The sequence below is a fragment of the Taeniopygia guttata genome, chromosome Z (assembly GCF_048771995.1).
Source record: "Taeniopygia guttata chromosome Z, bTaeGut7.mat, whole genome shotgun sequence".
Classification (NCBI taxonomy): Eukaryota; Metazoa; Chordata; class Aves; order Passeriformes; family Estrildidae; genus Taeniopygia; species Taeniopygia guttata.
In genome coordinates this window covers 41,988,687-42,002,542 of record NC_133063.1, presented here as the reverse complement: position 1 = coordinate 42,002,542, position 13,856 = coordinate 41,988,687, and the positions used below count along the sequence as shown (strand labels likewise).

General features: G+C 38.0%; 1 protein-coding gene across 2 annotated transcripts in view; it reads right to left on the bottom strand.

The window, feature by feature from the left end:
- RIT2 (Ras like without CAAX 2) overlaps positions 1-13,856 on the bottom strand; it is a 217,809-nt gene that overhangs the window by 53,834 nt on the left and 150,119 nt on the right. The gene's annotated exons all lie outside the window — the stretch shown is intronic.

Genomic DNA, 13,856 nt, shown 5'->3' with positions numbered 1-13,856 from the left:
CAGAGAGATTGATCTGTTCTAAATAACATACTTCTCACCTGGTTAGTCACAAAGATGTGACATGAAATACTACTAAAAGTCTGTTCTGAGTATGGAAAAACATGTTTTTATTTGATCCAAGGGAACTGCAAATTGTTTAGCGGTTTTGAAAGAAATCCGATGAAGCATCACTGAACAATTGTTCTTACGCAATTCACTATTGACCCCCGTTAGATTAGACTGACACTTTCTCTGTTTTAGTAATTTCTACACTCTTGCAAGAAAGCTCAAAGCATACACTACCTATTTAAATATATATCTCATGCATTTTCATACATAAAAATTTCTAGATTCAATTTACCCTTGAATAATTTCTGCAGATTTATAGCATATTTTGTGATGAAGATTACTAATATCTGCCTAGTCTTTGTCTTATTTTTGGAATTTTATTATTTTTCCACCTTTTGGATCCGTAATATTCTGATGACATAGGAGCTATTCCTCCAGGTAATTTTATTCCTGCTCTGGGCAAAAGTTTGAAATAAAGACAAACATCCTCCATGAAGGTGCTTAGCTGCAAATCTAGCAAAGCACATGTTTTGCTCTATTGTTTCCAACTTATGACAATGTTGTTTCATTCTTTCACAGATACAATGCTAAATAACTAAATCAACATCTCATTTCATGCAAGAATCACTACAGAATCAGGGTGCTGTCTACAGGTTAGACTTTGAAGCTGCTCTTCACTACTACAGACTGTACCCTTTTGACTTTATCTTGTCAAAAGCATGACTGATGAGTGGTTAAAGCATCTTTACATCAGGAAGTGTTTCTAAAGAGATGGCCTCAGGATCTGACTGAATTGGATACTCAAAGTCACATGATCTTGCATCAGTCAGCAATAGCTCTGGGTCCAATTTGAAGAGAATGTGGAAATGTTAAATCCTTAGCATCTGTCTTCAAGATGAATAAGTTCAGGTCAATTGCTCAAAGCATTTTTCAGACATCTGACAATTTTCTAAATTGTCCATCATCTTTAAAGGTTCTTTGATTGCAATGCTCAGCTGAAGACATAGATGGCCATAAGATAGTTTCAAAAAGCAGACATTTCTGCATCAGTTTCACATGGACATCTGCTGTTTTTTGTAAGGGAAAAAAATCCAGTAATTGCAGTGCTATTTTCACAAGAAAGGATTTTTTTTTTCAATTTTTTAAGTAACAAGAAATCAATTATCATCTGCTAACAGCAGATGGTTGTTTTTAAAAAGTACATATAAAAGGAGCTACGAATGTACCTTTTAGACTTTTTTTTAATCAAATAGAAAATTAGTGGCATTCAGCTCTGATTTTAACACTGTTAGTGTTTCTATTGCTTTGTGAGCATAGGTTGACTATCAATCCAGTAGAGATGGCCTCCTTATCTTTTATCTATCTGTAAACTCATGTAAGGTATTTTCAGTTATGTGTTAGGCATTAAATTTCCACTCAATTTCAGTTCTTCATCAGGACACAGACACTAAGCGCATTGAGGACTGAGTAAATAAACTTAATTCCTGGTATCCTTTGCAAATCTCCCCGGTATTATATAACTTTGTCTCTAGCAGCAATATATTGTCCTGAAAGCCCTCAACTGACATGAAAAGATGAGACAATAAAGAAGGTGTCAGTAAGGAGGGACGATCAAGAGTCTGCATTCAGTGCTCTATTTTCCTCAGTTGTCTGCCGAAGACTGAGCAATGTGATTCCAGAAATTTTAAGGGAATCAGAAAGAAATATGGAGATCTAAATGCAAATCAAAGAAGAGGGAGAAATAGGTGTATATTTATTTGTGCATATTTATATATACGGCGGCAAGCAAGAACTGTAAATTAAGGGAAAAAAAACAACCCACCCCACAACCAAAGTATTAGTGATTCACAGAAGTAGAATAATCTTTTTGAAACAAAGAAACTAAAGCTTGCGTTTAGCTAAATGTCTCATTTTTAGACACATGGACAGACTACTGGAATTACGTTCTGAAGGTTTTGCCTGAGCTGGATATGAGTTTCCAACACTGGAATAAAAGGGTCCCCAAGAATATGCTGCAAAGAATGTTGTTTAGCAGCACACACTGCTTCCCATCACTTTTGAGTGTAGCAAACATATATTCTGGTGTACAGTCTTCACATCTAAACATACTCTCAGATGCAGACTGCAGGCAGACAGGGAACACCATCTTAAGTTTCTGGCAGTGAAAAGAAAATTGCAAGAGACTCTCCTTCCTCCTTTTATTTCCACACAGTTGTGGTCTGATGGGATTCAGGGATTCTGTCAGGGCTGCTGATGTGTTTGACAGAAGGGAGGCAGAGGAAGAATTTATAATAGAATTATAAATATTTGAACTGAAATAGATTTTTTTAAGAAATAATTTACTAAAGCAAGCATTTGTTAAAATATATGAGGTATCAAAGTGTCTTATTCATAGTCTACAGAATAATGTTTTACTCTTCCACATTTTACTTGAGCTGCTTTGTAAAGAAAAAAAGTTAATCAATGCAATGAGATGAAAATTTACTTGAGTTTCTTTAAAAAGAAAAAGTTACTGGATGCAATCAGAGGGGGTTGAGCCAACAGAAAATGGGAATGGTGAATCATTGTGTTTGTTTGTCTTGAAATGTGTAATTAATTTTGAGTGTTTAGTAATTTTGAAGTTTATTAGGAGGGTCTGTCAAACAATCTCATTACAAGAAATATTGCAGAGTATCTTTATTAAACTAATGACATTGATCTTCCTCATGTCAATACTGATTCAGGAAAAATTTTACACTTTTACAGAATATTAATTGACTGAAAAAATTATGGGAACTTTATGGAGCCTTTCTTTTTCAGCTCTTTTCCAGTGTGATGAAAGGAGAGCTTCATGGAAGAGAGCTTTTTTTGTTGTCAGAGGAACATTTGAAGCAAGAAATTCATGGCACAGGAATATCAAACCAGGAATGTCAGCTGAATAAGGATTATTAATTTCCATCATGTGTTGTGATTTGCCACGTGGACAAAAGATAACAAAAACTTGAGTCTGGAGAACTGCATATGACGGGGATAAAAATGAGAAATGAATGTGCAGAGGGAGAAAAATAAAAATCTTAAATGATCAGGGGGTAGGAAAAGCTGTAAAACACATTTAGCTAATCAGACATAACAAGCTCTTATTGCCTGCTAACTTTGCTCAAATTACCTTGCTTTTGGAGCAGGTTGAGATCATAGACTTGGATACTTTCCATGGTAATTTTTTCATGTGTCTGTGGTTAACTTGTCCTGTTGGCAAGCTTCCTGTTCAGGGGGGATATTCTTTGGAAAACCCTTCTGTGGTTCCTGCCCATGGGCTTTGATTTGCAATAAGATTGAGCACCCTAGAGTAACCAAAATGGCAGCTGATATCTTGCAGAATCTTAACTTTGTGCAAAATAGCACCAAACTTTTCTGCTTACATCCCCAGAAGCTGTTGGATTCTTTACTAACAGAAACTTAAGCAGTGGTGATGCTTGAGGATTAATGAGTGGAATTTTTCCTAGGAATTTTTTTTTTCTGAAGCCAAACCAAGAATTCTTATTATTATTCATTGCCTGAAAGAAAGGATATAATAAACAAAGAGAGAAGCAGAAGAGTGAAGGTGGAAGCATGGTGGCAGGGAGGAAGACAGATTACATCTTTATTATGCTAGCTTGAGGGTAGAATGAGAAAATAGAGTCTTAATAAACAAAATGGAAGAAATTCCTTGCTAGAAGCATCTGTTTAACCTCTTCTATCTGTGCTGTATCTTTCCAATTATGCAGATACTGTTGATATATAAAAACTACTATGCTAATAGCACCCTGTGAGCCCAAATCATGATTATAACCGATAAACTCATATTCTTACACAGAGTAATAGACTTTTCAGCCCACCACCAATAAAGCTGTAGCTCAGTTTACCCAGCAGCATGTGTGAATATGCATCTACACACATAAACATACAGACACTGCAAATTCTGCTGGGATCAGGTTGAACCTTTCCATTATACCCAGCAGAAAAAGTTGGCCTTACAGCAAAACCTCAATGTGTATTCTGACAAAACACCATTCTAAAGAGTCCCTTCAGGACAGGGAGTCATTCAGCTCCTCTGCATATTAGAAATGGTTTCTGACATTTATTTATTTATTTACTATGCTTCATGCAACTGATTAATTCCAAGCCTTCAGTCTGGAAAGGCTCTGAAAATGCCTGTGAAAAGTTGAAAAACACCTTTCAGAATGTGAAGAAAAACATTCAGAATGTGTAGATGCTGCAAGCCAGGATGAGCTTTTCTAAAGGTTTTCCAGATTCTTTTGTAAAGAAAAAAATGATGGGCTGTAACCAGCCAAGTGAACGACTTCTGCATCCCTTCATAGAGAAACAAGTGAAAATGAGAAAAAAAATATTGAAAATGAAAGACAGGAAAAGGATAACACAGAAGTTATGATAAATAGTACTATGAAAAGAATACATTAAGTTGTATATTCAAATAATACATTAAAACATGAATAGTATTAAGGATGGGAGGAAGAAATATATAGTTTCTCAGGAGTAACTTGATCTGACTGATTAAATATTATCAGTATTTAATCACTGATGATCCCAGTCACTCTTACATAAATCTGGAACCTGTGCAGGTTGACTTCCATGCCTGATTGAGCAACACCAGAGCTCAGGATATGGAGTGGAAATCACAGAATCATCATAGAATGGTCTGGGTTGGAAGGGACTGAAAAAAAATCATCTTGTTCCAATCGCCTGGGCAAGAAGAGCAAGACACCTTCCACTAGACCAGGTTGCTCTAAGCCTGTCACACTTTTTTCAATGCAGACCAGGACACAGTTTGTGTTGGTCTGGGCTGCCACTGCACGTGGCTGGGTCATATGGAGTTTCCATCAACCAACACTCCCAAATCCTTCTCCCCAGGGCTGCTTTCAAACCATTCTCTGCTTTGCCTGTGTTTCTGTGTTACATTACCCCTGGCACTTGACATTGCTGAACTCCATGGGGTTCACATGGTCCCACCTGTCCAGCCTGTCCAGATCCCTCTGTGTGGCATCCCTTCCCTCCAGCGTGTGACCTCACTGTGCAGCTTGGTGGAGAAAACTTGTGACAGTGACAAAGACAGATAGCAACACATTTTTATTTTTTGCCAGGAAGCTTGCGTACTTTTCCCTAATGGCTCTTTTTCTCTAATTTTCTTAAATGGGTAAATAAGAGTAGATTTGGGGGAATAAAATTGCTGGTGCTAGAAGCAACAGCTGGTGAAAAACACTAAGTGCTTGAAGCCTTAACAGTTACTGTCACTAGCAATTCAGGACATGTTATCACCCCATTATTTTTTTACCTGTAGAAATGAAATCAATGTTATTAAATGGTTTCCAAAATTACAATTGCCTGTGTTAAAGTTTTGTTTTGTGTGCTGAAAGAGATATTAATAGGTTAGGTATAATATTTTTGAGAAAAAGATGTGGAAAAGTAAATGTATACCCTGTTTCAGAAAGAAGAGGCAGTTGCTATGGTTGACACATATTTTTCAAGATGTAATTAAATATTTTCTGCTGAAAAATATATGGAAACCAGAGAATCACAGAACAGTTTCATATGGAAGAGAACTCTGTAGGTCACCTGATGCAAACTCTTGCTAATAATGGGTCTACCTGGGACAGATCACTCATGTAATATTCAACCAAGTTTTGAACTTCATTTTTTTCAGGAAGGAAATCTTACAGCCATTTTGGGTGTTTGTTTCATTGGCGGACTACTCCTGTGAAAAAAAAAAAAACCAAACAAAACCCAAAACCCAACCCTCCTAATTAATAATATTTTCCTGTTCTGCAAAGATTTTTTTATTATTTTCTCATCGTTTCACTGCCCTTCTCCATTGGATTTGTCTTCATTCTAAGATGAATGAGATCCCCTTCAATTCATCAAGCTGAACAAATCCACAACTCAGATGTCTCAGCCTTTCCTGTTCCTCATTTATGCTCTACCCCAAGATCATCTTGGGGATTTTTGCTGAGCTCACTTCACTATGTGAAGTTATTTGTGGTGCTGTAAAGCCCTAAGCAGGCACAGTACTTCAGATACCCTTCTTTGGCTACAATAACACTGTATGAGACTGATTTGAAAACTTTCTTAGAGTGAAGGGAAACATAATACACTTCTTTCATCTGCAGAGTCAGTTGTCTGGTCATGAAGACCGTCATACAACTCAGGTTCTCAGACAATATTTTCCTTTTGTAAATCCATGTTTTAGATGTTTCCAGGGACTTTCTTATCCTTCATGTGCCTGGATGTGGTGTTTTGGGAGGGTCTGCTTAATAAACACATCATCCATTTCTTCTGAAGGCAAAAGATACTGAAAACCAGAATAATTGATTTAGTTCTAAACGATTGAACTCAGGTAAACAGAGTGCACATTCACCAGCTGAGATCCTTCACTTTGACCTCACTGACACTTCTTTCCAGGATGCTCAAAGAATGTACATGAAAATGTAACTGATGAGCAAAACAAGGGATACCTCTCTCCCATGTAAGTAAATACAAGTGAAAGTTTGTACAAATTGAAGATTTTGGACCACAATCTGAGTATGTGCACATGCTGCATTTCTGCTTTATCCCTTTTTGCGTTTGTTTTTGTTTTTCTAACTACAAATCATGCTTTAAAAACTTGATTAGGTGCTTCAAACCCCTCTTTTTTATTTTTTTATTTTTTTTTTTAACCAAAAAGAGTGCAAATCCAAAGTAGATTGCATATTATCAAGGAAGGCAGGCCTTGACGACATGAGAAAGAAGGCATCACAACCTGAGACATAGAAAATAGAGTAGAGGGTACTCAACTCTCCTGCTATATAGGCATGAAAAAATAAAGCAAAATTACTGAAGTGAATGGAAAATAAAATTTGTTTTACCTTAGTTCACACCCTAAAGAAACAGTCTGATAACAAGCAGTGACCCATCCCTGAGCAGATGTTATACCTGTCCATAGCAAATAAAAAGGGGTGGGAACAGGGGGACAGTGAAAGTAGGGAAAGAAGAGCTTTGAGCACATATGGTGTAAGATGATCCAAGAGAAAACTTGTTTTATATCCAGACTGCACCTTTTCATCATATACAGCTCTGGACACTGAGTTTTACCCACATTAAAAGAGTTGGTTTGCCCTTGTTTTCCTATATAGATTTGACATTTATACCAGTGGTTATATTTTCCTGATGTTGCTGGTGAAAGATGAATGATATTGTTCTATATCCACTGTTCGATACTACTTTCATTCTGGAGCATATACTGAACTTTGGCTCCATAATGTGATGGTAGGACACACTGCATACTGCAGAAAACTGTACCTATGGGATGAGTAAATTGCTTAAATGAAAATTACACTACAGCTAACCCAGAATAGGATTCAACAGTTTTCAATTTCCTTGGTCTTCTAGGGATTAGGAGTCTGATGTTGCCTCGCTTCCTTTTCAGTTGCTGGTGTTGTCTGCATTTGTGAGTCATGCAGTGCTGTGAAATCAATAAGGTTACTCATAGAAAATACAAATGTTTAGCTCTGCCCATCAGGGAGAGGAGAGGAGAGGAGAGGAGAGGAGAGGAGAGGAGAGGAGAGGAGAGGAGAGGAGAGGAGAGGAGAGGAGAGGAGAGGAGAGGAGAGGAGAGGAGAGGAGAGGAGAGGAGAGGAGAGGAGAGGAGAGGAGAGGAGAGGAGAGGAGAGGAGAGGAGAGGAGAGGAGAGGAGAGGAGAGGAGAGGAGAGGAGAGGAGAGGAGAGGAGAGGAGAGGAGAGGAGAGGAGAGGAGAGGAGAGGAGAGGAGAGGAGAGGAGAGGAGAGGAGAGGAGAGGAGAGGAGAGGAGAGGAGAGGAGAGGAGAGGAGAGGAGAGGAGAGGAGAGGAGAGGAGAGGAGAGGAGAGGAGAGGAGAGGAGAGGAGAGGAGAGGAGAGGAGAGGAGAGGAGAGGAGAGGAGAGGAGAGGAGAGGAGAGGAGAGGAGAGGAGAGGAGAGGAGAGGAGAGGAGAGGAGAGGAGAGGAGAGGAGAGGAGAGGAGAGGAGAGGAGAGGAGAGGAGAGGAGAGGAGAGGAGAGGAGAGGAGAGGAGAGGAGAGGAGAGGAGAGGCTTGTGTTCCATGTATTTCTCAGGACAACTGTCCTGGAGCTTCTGTACTGTCATGGGCAGTCAGTAAACCTCACCTAACTTCTAGGCAGAATGTGTTCCTTGCAAGGAAGCTGCAATTAAATATTGTTCCATCATTATTATTTGTTTTAAATGGTTCCTCCTCACAAATCTTCATGTTCCTTCACTTCTTATCAGCATATGCGTGTACTTTTATCATACTTCCACTTTCATTTACCTACACTAAAGAAATTAAACTTTCTCTAATTTTCTCTGATAGGACCAACCTGATACACATGCTTTGCATCTGTTTCAATTTGAACTTGCCATCATCATCAATAAACAACTGCACCTAATCTTAACTGAGTTTTCACTTGTATATTTTATACCTTCAATGCTTCCATGTCCCTGATAATCAAATCACTCCAAATGCTTCTTGAAATGGCATTTATTTTATGCATAATTTCATGATGTTTGTAGTTCTAATCACCCAGCATGTGGTTGATATATCCAAGATTTCTCTCCTGCCTCCAAACTGATGTGTTATAGTAAACAGCCTCGCTATTAGTCCTTAAGGACATGGCCTTGCACTTTTTACAATTGCATTTAATTCCACTTCTATCACTCCTCTGGGTCACACAGCTTTTCCTCTTCAATAATCCTGTCTCTTCTAGATAGAAAATGTTCCCACTTTGTGTTATCAGCAAATTGTGTCAGAACCCTCCTGCATTTCTATGCCTAGGTCATTAATGAAAAAGTTAAAGATCAGCAAATTGAAGGGTAATGTCTAATATCCTTAGGGCTAGATCCAGTTCCAACTGGTGGGGTCAGACTCAAATCCTCTCCTTCTAAAATGTTACTTAAATTTAAGAGTGTGTGTGGTTTTATATGTGTGCAATCCAGCTGTCATCATTTTTTTGCCAGTAAACCACCTGTTTCTGTTGGCCCATCTCAACTAGCCCATCTGTTACGGTTGTGCAGAACATAGTGGAGAAAAAACTGATTTATGAAATGGTGGATGACTGTCCCTATTTTTATTAATGTGTGATTATAACTTCCCAGCTACATTGATTGAAATTAGTCTAATGGCATTTCTTTCCATGTGAAAATCCTGAGCTGAGAGAGACTAAATGCTTGTTGGCAAGGAGCCATAAAGCTGTGCTCCAGACACCCCACTCTGAGAATAGCCCTCCATTTGGCTCCCAGCGGTATGGGGGGCCTGGTTCAAGACCCAGGCTTGGTCAGCAGAACAGCTTTAATTCCTATAATCCAATGCCTTCAGGCTTCTCTGTGAATTGGCTGCACAGGCTTGCCATATTTTGGAGATGGGGATGAAGCAGATGAAGTTGGAGAGGCCAAACTGTTGAAAGTCAGTGATAAGGTGAGGGTGGGGGGGCAAAGGAAAAAAAAAAAAAAGTATTTGGGATAAAAAAAGAAAAAAAGCCATGAAAGACAACCCTGTGGTTTGTGTGTCTTGCATTGCCACCTGCCAACCCCAGGCCTTCTGATCTCCTATCGGTGAACCGTAGAGTCAGCAATTGGAAATATCAGATATGTGCTCAGGGCAGTCTGTCAGAAACACCTCTGTCACATTTCCCAGCACTAAAACCCATGGAAATAAATTCTATTTGTTTAAAACTGCAACTGCCCCATATATGTGAGAAGCACTCTTTTAGCAGAGAAAAAATCTGTGAACACGACTACTATCCCGACATTTTAAATTTTTTTTAACATTAGTAAAATATTAGCATTTTTATATCTCCCTTAAGCATCTGTACCATGTTTTTCTGCCTCTGACAACACAGTTGTAAAGTCATTCTCATGATACTACACTGAATTCCATTATACAATAAATGAAGTAAAAAATGGCAGAACAAATCAACATATAAATCCAACAATTATGATTTAAGTAATTTATATATATAATTTTTCCACTCCTTGTGGGTTGTTTTGGGGTCTTTTTTAGGTATATTTAATAATGTGTAGACTGTTCTTGAAATGATAAAAAGTTGTGAGCAAATTCATAGCATTTTTCTTGTTCTAGAACACTTCCATACACCACATAGAATATGCAGCATAGCACACACACCTCCTTTCAAGTTTAGAGCACTCTGTAGACATAAAATTAAGTTTTATATCAACCTGTTGTATGAGATAGTCTTATAACACCTGTCAAATCTAATTATGAGTATCCAAAGCATATTTGGATAATGAGCATTAGATAGAAGGAAATGAAATATTTTTTGACCTATACAGTGATCCTTAAAAAAAAAAAAATTAATTAGCTGTATTAAATTGAGCATTCCACCTTCAGTGGGGACCACCACAGTGAAGCAGAGTACAATATCACACCTGTTCATCTGTGGAGTTAATGGAATCCCCATCTTTATATTTATCCCTTGGGCTGGATGTCCTTCCATGTACTAAGTGAAGTAGTGGGGTATTTTCTTCTTCTTCAAACCTCATTTTGCCTGAGTGACCCAGGGGAATAAACTTGGAATTTCATCTGAGTCTCTACAATGAAGCCACCTTGAGCTGGCAGAATTTGGCAAAGCTGGATTTTTTTTTTTTTTTTTTTTTTTAGGGAATATAGGAATTATAGACAATAAAGGAACTATAATGAGGTCAGGGCTGGAATGTACAAGGCTCTATGTCAAGATGTTTTCACAGCACTTCTACAAACTATGCTGGAGTATCCTTGGGGTGGTTCAGTGAGTTCCAATGTTTCTGTGATGCCTAAATAGAGTCACATCTTTTGAAAGGTAAATTTAAAAGCCATCACCCAAACAGTGTAACCTCTTTGGCAGTACTTGCTACACAGTGTTGTTCCATGGTGCCCAGAGATCCATAAATCTACTGATTGACCACACAATCTAATATAGTCTCAGTAACACAATTTCTTTTATTTTGTACTAGAAAGCATCAGATTGTTAAAATGATTATCAAGTCTAGCCATTCTTCAGAATAACATGGATTCTGAATAATGTAGTTTTCCTAAAATTTATGCAAGGTGAGTTCAGCTCTGTGAGAATATAATTGCAATGCCTTCTCATTACTGAAGCAAAATTTAATATACATTTTCAGAGTATTACATTATTTTTAAATTTTTTTTTCCATGTCTTGGTCAGTACTTTCAAAATTTATTATTTTGAGTATCTCAAGTAGTTAGACTGGTGAATCTCTGACGGGTCTTAATTTTCAAAGGTCAGGTTCAACTGCCTATTCTAGATAGAAGATGGTTTTTAAGTATTCCCCGAAAAAAACAAAATCAAAATCTATTGTGCATGGATTTTTTCCCCTCATTTACTCATCAGTGATTAACTTTACACTCAGTACAATTGTGTTATTGACCTGTAATACTTAAGAGCAAAGCCAACAAGAGGTGTTTTTGAAAATCAAACTCATATCACGCATACACCATCATCAGAATCACTTTGAAATCAATGACAGTCATCAGTCACCCACAGAAAACCTAATCAACCAGCCAAACATCAAAAAGACAGAATTTATTTGGCTGTGTGGCTCATGCATATTGTTGAAAAAAGTAATGCAATTAAATGATTAGATAGCAATATTAAGTCTTTTATCTGAAAAGGTTTAATCTTTATCATATTTTCTTGCTATTTGATGCAATCTTTGTGATGCATTAAGATACATTATGTTTCCCAGGCTGGTTGTCCTCCCCACCCCCTTTTCAGATATTTGATGGCATGCAGCTCTAGGGAAAAAAAACGAGAAGTAGAGCATTTTAGAGGTAATGGAGATCATATCTGGCTCTGCTTAGTTTTCCTCACATATAAACATATCACACTCCATTTCCCATTACCAGTAATTGTGATTACCAGATAAAGAAGTACTCTGAAGGTGTTTTATGAACAATTGTACTTATAGAAAGTAAGCTACAGCTTGCTTGCTAAAAAAAAATCAGAATTATCAATTTTATATAGCCTGTCAGAGTAAGTTTCTAAACATTATGTAAAGCTGCTTTCTAAGACTTGCAGATATCTCCCTCAAAGCAAAAGCCTCTCTCCCACAAAGAAGAGTGGTAAATTTTTTGACCTCTATGACTATGCTTGCAGCAATAACAATAATGATCCCAGTAAGTAGCTCTTTCCACTGAGACACTTTTGTCTTTTGGACTCATTAAACCTCAGATTGAACCTATATATTTCCTATGGGTTCCTCTAGTTAAATATTAAATGGAGGTGCCAACAAATTTGTAACCTGCTTCAGTAATTTCCTCTTTAACAGTCTCAAATGCACATTGTATATGGACATAATAATATATAATATTTTCAGGGTTTAAAGTACAATTGACTAATTAGACTGACTTCAGAGTAACACAAAGACTTTACACTTTCAATTCTCCAGTTTCATCTCAGCACCTTGAAAAGACAGAAGAAGATTTGAAATTTCTTGGGTGTCATGCTGCAGTGGTCAAGTGCAGCAGAAAAGGCTGAGCCTCTTCTCAAATACAAATAGACTTCAGCTGCAAATTTAGTTCAGCTTCCAGGCATTGCTGCTTGTTTCAATGCTGGATGTAGGTAAGATTTTACCCATGTTTCTATTTCCTCTGGGATATTGAAACTCAGAAACCAAACCACCCCCAAGCTTCTGCTTAATAAAGCAAACAGACTGAGCTCTTTTAAGTGTCTCATGGTAATATGTGTCCTGCAAGTGTCATCCCTGGGATAATGATATATATTTTATTGTGAGAACCCCGGGACTGATTCAGGGGTCTCGTGTGGTGGTAAAGTCTCTCCTCCAACCTGTGCTTCCAAAGAAAAGCTCCGCAGCCTCTTGTTGTTCAGTCTCAAGGCACTTTATTGCTAGTTATCTAAAAGATTGTTTTCTCCCACTGCAGCTGCCTTGGTCAGCTGTGCAGGCAGAAACACACACACTCCTGACACCCGCACTGTCCGGTGTCTCCATCATCTCTCTCCCCGCCCAGGGCTGCTGCTATCTTTTATATGCTATATTACGTATTATATGTTTACAGATTTTCCCCAATACCTACTATCTATGTGCTTTTCTACTCTAAACCAATCTGTGAGTGCCAACATCACCAAGAACATGGAGGCAAGGAAGAAGAAGGAGGAAGAACAGGATCAGGCCCACTTTCCTCCATCTTAGAACTCCTGACGCCCCTGTACAAAGTAAAACTCCCCCGTACAGGTGTTAAAACCCCTCTGTACAATACTAAAAATTTTTCCCCTCTAATTTGTAGTTACTTTTACTATACCATCTAACCTCTGTGACCGCTTGTTCCACCTTCAAAGTTGGTAACTCATTCCATGGCTCAAACTCAAAATCCCAGCTGTTTTCAGCTGCTTGCCAGGGTCTAAAATGCTTCTGACCAAGGCCTGGAACCTCTGACAATGTCTGAGGGACATTTTGAGTTCCGACATTTTATGAAATTAAAAAAGAACTTTTTTTTTTTTTGACCCATTCTAGTTCAATCCAGTGTGATGTAGAAGCTGTTCTAGAAGTCAAAAAAGTAATTTTCCAGAGTAGTACTGGAAAACTGAAGTACGGACAATTCAATTCCAAATCAAAGCACAGTGTGAAGATGGATAAATCTCTTATCGGTGTGGTGTCTGGAGACTGCACCAGTGTTAGGCTGGATTTCATACTCCATTAAAAGACAGCCTCAAGACTGGTCAATGGTCCTCAGAGGCCAGAGAAAAAAAAGATGAGGAAGAACAAGATACAAAGAGAAAAAACTGTGCACTTAAT